The sequence below is a fragment of the Trichosurus vulpecula genome, unplaced genomic scaffold (assembly GCF_011100635.1).
Source record: "Trichosurus vulpecula isolate mTriVul1 unplaced genomic scaffold, mTriVul1.pri scaffold_31_arrow_ctg1, whole genome shotgun sequence".
Taxonomy (NCBI): Eukaryota; Metazoa; Chordata; class Mammalia; order Diprotodontia; family Phalangeridae; genus Trichosurus; species Trichosurus vulpecula.
The window spans coordinates 582,916-594,468 of NW_023494523.1; the positions used below are offsets into that span (position 1 = coordinate 582,916).

The 11,553-nt window shown below is 36.7% G+C and overlaps 1 protein-coding gene across 2 annotated transcripts in view; it reads right to left on the bottom strand.

Annotated features, from left to right (window-relative positions):
* Nucleotides 1–2,598, bottom strand: part of LOC118833326 (PHD finger protein 6-like) — a 35,614-nt gene extending 33,016 nt beyond the window's left edge. For both annotated transcript variants that reach the window (XM_036740691.1, XM_036740690.1), the window contains exon 1: nucleotides 2,492–2,598. The gene's annotated coding sequence lies outside the window, so the exon portion shown is untranslated. The remainder of the gene's footprint in view (nucleotides 1–2,491) is intronic.
* Nucleotides 2,599–11,553: the final 8,955 nt, after the last annotated feature.

Here is an 11,553-nt window from a genome sequence, read left to right on the forward strand (position 1 = left end):
GGAAAATGCTAAATTTCACCTAGAGGGTTAATGAAAACAAAGATGCAACTTTTACCCATTCAAATTTATGTACCCTTTGAAATCTAGCCAGGGATCATGTTAAGAACCTCTATCTCAAAATGATCTCTAAGATCTTTTCCTTATGATCCCACATTCTGATAACTCACCTCACTAGATCTGAACTTCTACACCTTAAAATCAGATTAAACTAAATAAATAAAATTCCTTTTAGGTCTATTTACTAAAAAGTTAAATTTTGTAACAGGATATCATTTGAACTGATACAGAATAATGCACACTGAACCAGAAAAACAAAATACACAATGACTGCTACACTGTTAAACAAAATTAACACAAAACTGAACATTATGTAATTAAAATCAGCAACTCTAGCTATGGAGAAAAGCAGAAAAATTCAAAAAAATTCTTTGTCAAAAAAATTTTAGTTTTTAAAATAGAAAAGTTGATTAGGGGAACAGTAAGCAAAATCTTACTGGAGTAAGCCTGCACATCAAAGAACAAAATACTGCAAATGGCCAGAAACAGAAGTGGTCCACTACGAAGAACCACAATTAGGATCATCAAATATCTGCCAAGGAAAAGACAGCTTAGAATATGATATCCTAAAAAGGCAAAATTATATAGACTCACAATAAATAATAATTTACCCAGCAAAACCTGGTTGGCTACTAGGTATACAAAGAGAAAATCAGAGTGCTACCTCTCAAGCTGTAATCTGATGGGGGAATTGCAAAATAGATGTTAATGCCTCGTCCTTCACATCATTTTCACAGGGACTGATGGGGTTAAAATGTAAGTTGGTTCCACTTCCAGGGCTGGTAACTGTTGATAAGCTAATGACACATATCCTTAGGAATCACAGATTTAGAGGTTGAAGGTGCCCTGGTATTCTTCTAATCAAATTTTCCCATTTGATAAATAAGGAAAGAGCTATGTATGTTGAGTAAAAGCCATCCAGTAAGTGAAACCTGTGAGATTTGAATCCATATTCTTTTTCTTGAAACGTCATGGTACATTAGACCTATATCCTTTCTAACTGCGGTACTAGCTCTTAACTGACCTGTCAGCTCTTTCACTATATAAAACACCATATTCAAAAATTATCAGATCAATATTAGGCATAGATGTGACTGTCACTTTGGTTTCATAGACCTTTGAGTGGCTATCTATAGTTTATAAGATAAATCCAACTACAATTAATTTTTTGTGTGTACTGTAATTTTTATGTACTTTATATTTCTGCTAAATTGTACAGTTTGCTGTATCCCAAATATATATCTGTGATTTTGTGCAAGATGTTCAGATAATGCTACTTTTGGGAAACACAAGAGACTGCATGTGGTAGTTCAAATCAAGCCACCACCATTTTAAGCAGCAGCTTTCCCTCAGAACTTAAAACCTCAAAAACCTTAATCCCTTAGACCAGTTTGGGTTATCAAATAAGAAGCAATTAATTTCCCAGAGTCTAATCCTCTACTTCTATGTTTTACTTCCAGCGCTCACTCATTATAGAACATACAAAACCAATATGTAATTCAAACCTTCAGGGAATTTTTATCCAGAAAATATTATTGTGGATTCAAATATTCTTCTCTCGTTAACTCACAAATCTAACACCTTGAAATAAAAGTTATAGCCACCAAACTGCTTTTCATTGTCAAATGTTTCAAATTCAAAATTGAGAAATAGGTAAGATTTCTGCATGTGGGGAAAAAAAAGGCATTTTCATTTGTCACTATATACTAAAAATAATGAGACTTTTCCATCTTAAATAATAACCCATTTTTTTCAATCTTAAATAATAACCTATTTATACATAAACTCCCCGTCTGAGAAGAAGGGCTGTTTTACTTTCGCTTGTACTTTTTATAGTAGGTGTTTTTATAGTAGGTATTTCTTTGATTTATCCTTCCAAATTTTGATGATTTTTAAACAATGATGCACACATTTGTTCCTCACTTAGTACACACTTCACTGCACATAGTACAAATTGAAATCTCTAATAACAACACCACATTATTTAATTGGAATATTTCTGTTCCCTATAAATTTGAATGACTTCCCAAATAATTTTAAAGGAAATGAGTGCAGTAAGAAAGCGAAGCAGGAGTTATATTTGAAGAAAAGCAACTCCAAAAAAGAAAAAAAAATTGTTTTTAAAAGGCGGTTACAAAAACCTCTAGAGGCAGAATTCTCAAAGGTCAATGTTTTCTTTACAGTCGTTAAGAATATAATAATATTTAACGGCTAGTCAGATGGTAAACAATAGCTTATATTAGACGATTTGTTTTACTTGTAACAGTTCTTCACGATATAGTAACGAGAACTTCATTTTGGAAAGTAAAACGTTAGTCATTTATGTTTTCCTGAAAAAGGTCCTCCCACCCTTCGTAGGCCCCACCATACCCGTCTTTCTAGAAATACTTCTACATCCCCTAAGAAACAAAGAATTTCAATCGTAATAACTCACCTCTCGAATCCAGAAGAAAATTAAGGGTTAGAGAAAGAACCAACTAGACAAATTACCTAGAAGTAACAGCAGTAGAAACAGTAGTGGGGCACGTTCCCCGGCCCAAACAGTGCGTCACTCACCTAGCTACGGAGCATGCGCAAATCCTTCCTTCCTTCCGCTCGACTGCCCCCACTTTTAAAAAACTCGCTAGCTTGCTTATTACACATGCGTGGTTGAATTTTAAAAAAAGAACATTTATTTTTATTTTTTTAATGGAAAATTCCTAGCTTGTGGAAGTTGCGATATAGCAAATTGTGCAGGATGTTAAGAACTGGCGAAAATAATGCAAATAATCTTGGATCCAGCATTTATAACCAATTTTAACTTACACAACCACCTGATGGTACCCTGTGTATTAAATTTTTGTAAATATCACCAGAACTAATATTTTATGTACAATATTCAAATAAAAAGAAAAAATAATGAAAACATAACAGCAAATGAAAATTAGGATGAAACTTATGTGGGAAAAGAAAGAACCGAGTAATTATTGAAAAAAAGTCACAATAAAGAGCAATATTAAAGGAATATTGAGTTCCTATGGAGGTATTTACATAAACACACACAAACCTTTTAAGGTGTTAAGCCTAATGAGCTAATATTTCACAACCTTTCTATTTCTGCTATGTCTACATCATAAACTAAAAGAACAAAATATGAAAATCAAAGAAAAAATCCTACTTATTTATAACAGAAAAGTATCCATGCATTCAGGAAATCAGAAATTTTACTTAAGTGAAAAGTTCATGTAAACGAATTTTTGCTAATCTCCCACAATAGAAAAAAATTTTTATTGGTGAGAGATAAACAAATTTGTAAAGCTAAAGAAAATGTAATACCTTCAGGGAACTTCCATAAACATGGAAAAATATATATATTTTGACAGCAGTAATGATATGAAAATGTAGTACATTTTCCTATTTAATCTTCACAACCCTGAGGGTAGGCACAGTTTTTATTCACATTTTATATATGTGCATATATCATATTAAAATAATTTTAAAAGGCAAAATATAAGAAAAGTCTAAACAAAAAACCTTCAAAAAGCCCATCCAATGTTTTACATAATTGTACATATATAACCTATATCTGATAGCTTTATAGTGTCAGAGAGAGGGGAAGGGACTGAAAAAAGGATAGAATTAGGATCTCAAAACTATAAATAAAAGTTTAAAAAATATTTCAATAGCCCATTTAAGCAGTAACATAAAAACAAATAAATAAAACATTCTAAACAGAAAAAAATGATAAAAACTAGAAAAAAAATTTTTCAGTATATTCCTCTATGACCCCAATACCCCTGTAACTTCACAAAATAAAATACTTCTCTTTGGGAAATTGTAATTTATGATGTAGGTGTACAGGTGTACAACCTGTTTTTCTTTACTTATGATGACTAAAACAAATGAAACATTAATTATACTTTTATTAATCAAAGCTTGCAAACAATATTCTCCTCTAAGAGACTCATATAGCTCAAGTAACCCTTCCTCTCTCTTATCTCTTCTGCCCAGCAAGATAATGTTTCCCACAGAGATGATTACTTGGCAAGTCTCTGTGAATCAGCACTTTTCTCAACTGAACACTAGCTAATTTGAATCTCAGAGTGTGAGGACACAGGAGCTAATAAAACTGTGCCTTTGCACTAGAATTTTTGCTGGTATCTCAGGAAATGTTTTGACCTATGGATGTTCATAAGATCTCTTTCACTGGAACTGAGATTGTCTCCACTCAACAGAGTCCCAAATCTCAACCAAGAGATATACTCTGAACTGTACTCTGTAGTAAATTGGAGATAGATATATATAAAGGAATATGTGTCAACTTCTTTCTAAAATGTTTTCCTTCAACAGCCTGGAGTAGGTGTGCATCTCCTTTCTCAAAGCTACAAGGGAGAAAATCACAAAGCTAATGCAAATCTCAAAAAGAGTAGGGATCAAATAATTCTCTTTTCTCTCTTGCTCCTGCCAACTCCAGAAGACCTTAAAGAAGACCCTAGGAAAATCTGTATTCTCTCTCAAACATGGAAGTCAAGAAGCTGACAGCCTCATTTCTCAGTCTCTCAACCCTCACATAATCAGTCCACTGGGTAATCAAGGTCCACCAATAAAGAGAAAGAGTTCTTTATAAATGGACTTAGATACTTACTATTTTGTTAAAGTTACTAATACTTATTCTTATTGCAACAGCATTCACATAAACACATAGTCCCACCCCTCTTAGAATATGCTAAGATGTTTAGTCTGTATTTTATCAAAGGACTACTTCAGCTTTTCTTAATATATTTTGCGTCATGGAAACCTTTTCAAAATACTGTTTCTAAATATAAAAGGCCACAAAGCAATATATATACAAAGAAAAGCAAATTATACTGTGTGTTGGTCAATAAATGTTTAAGCGACAAATATGTACTAAGTGCTATGAATTCAAAAACCAAAAAGAGAAGACAGCCAGAAAAAAGGAAACTAAAAAAATGAAGGAAAAACCTGCTGACAGATAGGAGTCCAAGTTGTGCTCAAGAAATACAACTAATGGAAAATAAAAAGTTCCTTGGTTTGTGAGCCCTCTCTAAAATACAGTTTTTGCAAGGAGTTCTTTGCTCAGAAGAACAAAGGCAACTGACAGTAATGAAACTGATGCAATCTTTTCACAAATTTTTATTCAGATTTGATTTTAACCATGTTACATATAATAAGTTTTTAATATCTATTTAAAATATTTGGTTTTTTTGTGTTTTCAACATTCACTTCTAAAAGATTTTGAGTTTTTAACTTTCTCCCCTTCCCTCCCCAAGATGGTGTTCAACCTTATACAGGCTCTACATATAAATTGATTTTAAACATATTTTCACATTACTCATGTTGCAATGGAGAATTAGAACCACTGGGAGAAGCCATAAGAAAGAAACAAAAAAAAGAGCAAGTAATATGCTTTGATATGCACTCAGATGTCATAGTTTTTTCTCTCTTAGTTCTGCTTACTTCACTCAGCATCAGTTCATATAAGTCTTTCCAGATTTTTCTGACATCCACCTTCTCATCATTTCTTATAGCACAGTAGTATTCCATAACATTCTATCACATATACCACAACTTATTCAGCTATTCCCAACTAATCAGTATCCCCTCAACTTCCAATTCTAGGCCACCACAAAAAGTGCTGTTATAAATATTTTTTTACTTACTGGTCCTTTTCCCATTCTTATGAATTCCTTGGGATACAGACCTAGAAATGGTTATTGCTGGGTCAAAGAATATGCAAGAGACACTGGTTGTAAAAATTGTTAAACATTCATTTTTAAAACTTCGTGTCCCAACTTCCTCTCCCTCCCTCCCCAACTGACCACACTGAGAAGACAAGCCATTGGCTATAGCTAAAACAAGTGTAGTCATGAAATAAATTTCCAAAACAGTCATGTTGTGAAAGAAAACATAGATCAAAAAAACTCTCAAGAAAAAGAAAAGAAAAAAGTATGCTTCAATCTGTATTGAGACACCATCAATTCTTTCTCTGGGGATAGATAGAATTTTTTATTATAAGTCTTGGATTGCTGTATTGCTGAGAATAGCTAAGTCATTGTAACAGTAAGGCAATAACAACGATTTAGATGATAATTGTCAAAATATTTATGTAGTTCTGTATCACAATATATACACAACTCCACATAGAAGGTAGAAGAAGCAAACCATTTATTCAGACACCAGAGAACCAGATCCCACAAGCCACCAATCCAGTCTATTGCAGTAAACATTCCACACACAATATCACAACCTGAAAACTTGTCATCCCAAAACCTTTCTGACCCCATGCTGGGGTCTTCCCCAAAACAAACTCAAAGTATAGCTAAGTCAGACTGTTCAGTTCTAACAATCACGAGGGCATTTAGCATTAGCAGCCACCATAACATCTTTCCTTCGACCTCTCTCAGCATTTTCTGTGGTATAACTTCTTTTTTCCTGTCAGGAAACTCCTCCTACCACATGTAACTTGGGCTTCCTGTGACATTAGCAGGTCACATGGCCCATCAATGGGTGGGAAAGGTCCTCAAATCAAATTGCTACTACATTTTTTTTAAATTTTTTTATTTATTTATTTTTAGTTTACCACACACGGTTCTACATAGTTTGAGTTCCAGATTTTCTCCCCTCCCTTCCCCCTCCCTCCCCAAGACGGCATGGAATCTCATATAACTATCATGTATAACTTCGCATTGAATTAATTTATGCACTAGTCAAGTTGTGGAGAAGAATTATGATCAATGGAATGAATCATGAGAAAGAAGAAACAGAACCAAAAAACAACACCCAAAAACAAAAACAAAAGAGAGGCAAAAAAAGGCGAGCATGTAGTGCACTTTGATCTGTATTCAAACTTCACAATTCTTTCTCTGGATGAAGATAGCATTCTCCATCGTGAGTCCCCTGGAGTTGTCCTTGTGCCTTAGGTTGCTGAGAAGAGCGCAGTATGTCGGGGTTGGTCCTCACGGAATCCATATATCTGTGGCTGTGCACAACGTTCTCCTGGCTCTGCTCCGCTCACTCAGCATTATGTCGTGTAGGTTTTTCCAGGTTGTTACGAAGTCTGCATCATCCCCATTTCTTATGGCACAATAGTATTCCATCACCTTCATATACCACAGCTTGTTCAGCCATTCCCCAATTGATGGGCATCCCTTTGATTTCCAATTCTTGGCTACCACAAAAAGAGCTATAAATATCCTTGTACATATGGGTCCTTTTCCCGCTTGCGTGATTTCTTTGGGATACAACCCTAGAAGTGGTATTGCTGGGTCAAAGGGTATGAACATTTCTATAGCCCTTTGGGCATAGTTCCACACCGCCCTCCAAAATGGCTGGATCAGCTCACAACTCCACCAGCAATGCAACAATGTTCCAATTTCCCCACATCCTTTCCAGCATTTATCATTTTCCTGTTTTGTTATTTTAGCCAATCTGACAGGAGAGATGTGGTATCTAAGAGTTGTTTTGATTTGCATTTCTCTAATCAGTAGTGATCCACAGCATTTTCTCATATGCCTATAGATTTGCTACTACATTTGACCTGAAATTCTTTCATATCCATTACACAGGGCAATGGGAATTCTGGGATAACTGATGTCAATAGAACTTCACACAACAATATAACAGGGATAATACAAAATAAGTATATAAAACAATGTCATCATTCCGCCCTTGACGAAATGGGGCCCAAAATCTTGGGGTAAGGAGAGAAGGTCTAGTCCTCCAAAGCTTCTTCTTGCTGAAATTGGAGGTAGAGCTGTCCCTGCCCCAAAAGACAAAGAGTCCTATTTGAGAGGTCAATTCTTTAGCAAGCTGGCTTCTGAAACTCAGGTGACACCAGGGCCAGGGATGACACGTCACAGTTGTGGACAGGTCCAGAAGTGACATCTGAACACATCAGAGGGTGACATCTGGTTTAAGCGATCAGGCATCTGTAGGTGGATGTTACTAAGCCTACAGGAAACAAATCTCACAAACACATTTAATAATCAAAAGTCCAAAAAGAAACAAAGAGACTATCATAGCATTATTCATAATAGAATACATGAGTCAAAAATACAGTTTCATAATTATTTTCTTCTGGGTAGACTACTGTTACAGTATTATCTATCCCATGTGATGTAATTTCTGCAGCCTTTGGAACATCATCTGGCTTCTGTTTTACCCATACTTTAGCTCTCAGTTTTATTCTATCAGTATCTATTCTTCTAAAATCTCCCCCTGCTTTCAATAGAGCACTAAACATCTCTTTCGTTATCACCCTATTTGTTGGACATTGGAGTTGTTGGCTGTGTACCCTTCTTTCCCGAGGAAATTTATCTCTTCCTCAGTCTCCTAAATCACCTGTGAAATCTTATCCAGAATCTCTGAAAGAAGGTTCCCTACTTCTGCAATCAGCAGAGTCAGAATCACATGTTTATAAGTTGAGGGTGCCATCTTAACTATCAAATTCCTATGAGAGACTCCAAAGGAGTTTCATAATAAACTGCAGTGTTCCCCAACACAACGCAGTCTTCATTACCTCTTCCTTTAACTTTCTTGTACAGTCCCTAATTGAATATCAGGGTCTATCCACAGAAGGCCACATGGTATCAGCAGAATATTCCTCTTTACAACCTGTCGCAGCCAAAACCAACAAATTGGTTGCTTGATTAGTTCTTTACGAATGATAATCCCTAAAAGCTTGCTGTACAAAAGAGTTCTTACTAATACTTATGAATCTCACACAATCCACAAAATCCACATTTCTGCAGCCCCGTCGTCACTGCTTCTCACCATCCAAGATATTAACAATTCTCCCTATTTTTTGGATGAACCTACTCAAGATATCTGTGATTTCCTGCTGGGTAAAGTCATGTAAAACCAACCTAAATTGAGTATTTTCACCTTCTGTTTCCTGCCTCTTCCAGTCTATGAGGTGCACTTCTCTTTGAGAGGTCTGGTGTGATACTGGCTCACTTTCTCTGTGAAAAATACCATGCAAAAAAGTATAGCCTTGCATCCATGGTTCTAACATTGTATCTTCCTATCCAGATTCTCTGCCCCTGTAACCATGATGACCACACTGACTGCTAGATTCAACCTGGGCTGAACTGAGGTGCACTCTTGACTTCCTTGGCTCCCTCTGCCTTCTAGCTGAATTTATGTTTCAACAATCCGGCTAGCAGCTTCTGTGGGGGTGTAAGATCCACCCACAGCCAGCACCCAGAAAGCTGCCAACAGCACAGGTTCTTTTGATCTGCTTAACTAAGGAAAGCAAGGTGAAGGGGTAGACAAGTTTACTTTAATCCAGCAGACAGACAGCATTCACTTAGTTCAGGGAAAAAACCAGTACCCTGAACTTCAGAACAAAATACAAACCAATTACAAAAATCAACAGACAGACCCAATACAGATTCATAGTTACCAACATCTAGGTTCAGTCCGAGAGCTCAGAACAAGGGCTGGCCCAGAGTCACGCGCCACCACTGCTGCGGGAATGAGCTCCAAAGAATAGACAGCCAACCCCTGGTTTTTATATCTTTTTCAGCGTCAGGGGTGAGTCACACATGCGACTCACCCACGTGACCTAGAATCATCACAAAGAGGCGGACTTAAACCCATGTGGTCTAAGAGCCTCAGACATGCAAACTAGGCCCTCCCTGGAGTTAGCCCCACCTTGAGCCCCACCTTAGTTGCCAATCCACACTCACTAAGGTTTTACATCTAATAGGGGTTTGGGCCTAGGGCTTAGCACCTAGTAAGGATTACTCAAAGAAAACAAAGGCCATTTCGCTTACCAACACAATTTACAACAAGGCTGTTAGCTTCCTGCTGTTGTATCACCCGAGTTTCTCCATCTTGCTGTGGTATAGAAGTATTCTCAGATATTTCAGTGACTGTCTGAGCCTGAGCTCTCTCTCCTAAAAATCTATCTCTGGGCTCATTTACAATAAGATAGGCTATGAGTAAAATCCAGCCTCATCTAGAGATCGCTCTTGGGCTCCCCATTCTTGGCTCAACAGTAACCTCTCCGATGCATAACTCCAAATTTCTGGGTCCTACACCCTGTAGCTTTTGCTTCCAATCCTCACAGAGAGTACCCTTAGACCATTCCCTTGAAAGGCAGTAATGTTACATCCTCCCATCCTGGAACAACCATTTCTTCTTCTAAAGCCCTTCTGCCTCTAAATAGAGATCTTATATCTTGCAGTCGCATCCTCCTAGTCACCAAATGATACAGCAAGACAATAACTGCAATGTAGATGATAATTGTCAAATGCTTATGTAGTTCTGTATTGCAAAGTATAGAAGACTCTCCACATAGAAGGTAAAAGAGGTAAACCATTTATTCAGACACCAGAAAATCATATCCCATAACCAAATGTTAAGCTCCCACAGCCACTCAGCCCACTTTATCATAACATCAGGGAACTTAAAACACCATAGAACAGCCTGGAACCTTGCCATCCCAAAACCTCTCCAATCTTGCTGGGGTATTCCCCAAAACAAACTCACAATACAGCTAAGTCAGCCTGTTCAGTTCTAACCATCACAAGGGCAGTCATTAGCAGCCACAACATCTCTCTCTCTCTCTGTCTCTCTCTGTCAGCATTTTCTGTGACTTAACTTCCTTTTCCTGCCAGGAAGCTCCTCCCACCACATGTCTTGGGTTTTCTGTGAATTAAGCAGGTCACATGGCCTATTAATGGGTGGGAAAGATCTTCAAATCTAATTGCTACCACAGTGTCTGAGGCCCGATTTGAACTCAGGTCCTCCTGACTACAGGGCCAATGCTTGTTTTTAATCCTAGCTCCTTTGACATCACAAATATACTCCAAGCCCCTTGATTCTTTTATGTAGAAACTGTAAAATCTTGTGCTATCCTGACTGTGTTTCCACAATATTTGAGTTGTTTCATTTTGGCTACTTACAATATTTTCTCCTTGACCTGGGAACTCTGGAATATAACTGTAACATTCCTGGGAGTTGTCATTTTAGGATCTCTTTTAGGAAGTGGATTCTTTCAATTTCTATTTTCTCCTCTGGTTCTAGAATATCAGGGTAGTTTTCCCTGATAATTTCTTGCAAGATGATTTCTAGGCTCTTTTTTGATCATGGTTTTCAGGGAGTCCAATAATTTTTAAATTATCTCTCCTGGATCTATTTTTCATGTCAGTGGTTTTTCCAATGCGATGTTTCACAATGTCTTCTATTTTTTCATTCTTTTGATTCTGTTTTATAACTTCTTGATTTCTCATAAAGTCATTAGCTTCTAGTAACTCTAACTTTCATGGAATTATTTTCTTCAGTGAGCTTTTGAACCTGCTTTCCCATTTCTCCAGTTCTGCTTTTTAAAGCATTCTTCTCTTCCATGGCTTTTTGGAACTCTTTTACCATTTGACCTAGACCATTTTTAAAGTGTTATTTTCTTAGTAATTTTTTATGTCTACCCAGATGTTGATTTGTTTTTCATGATTTTCTTGCATCTGCTGTGTTGGACTGGGTTCCACTCTCTCC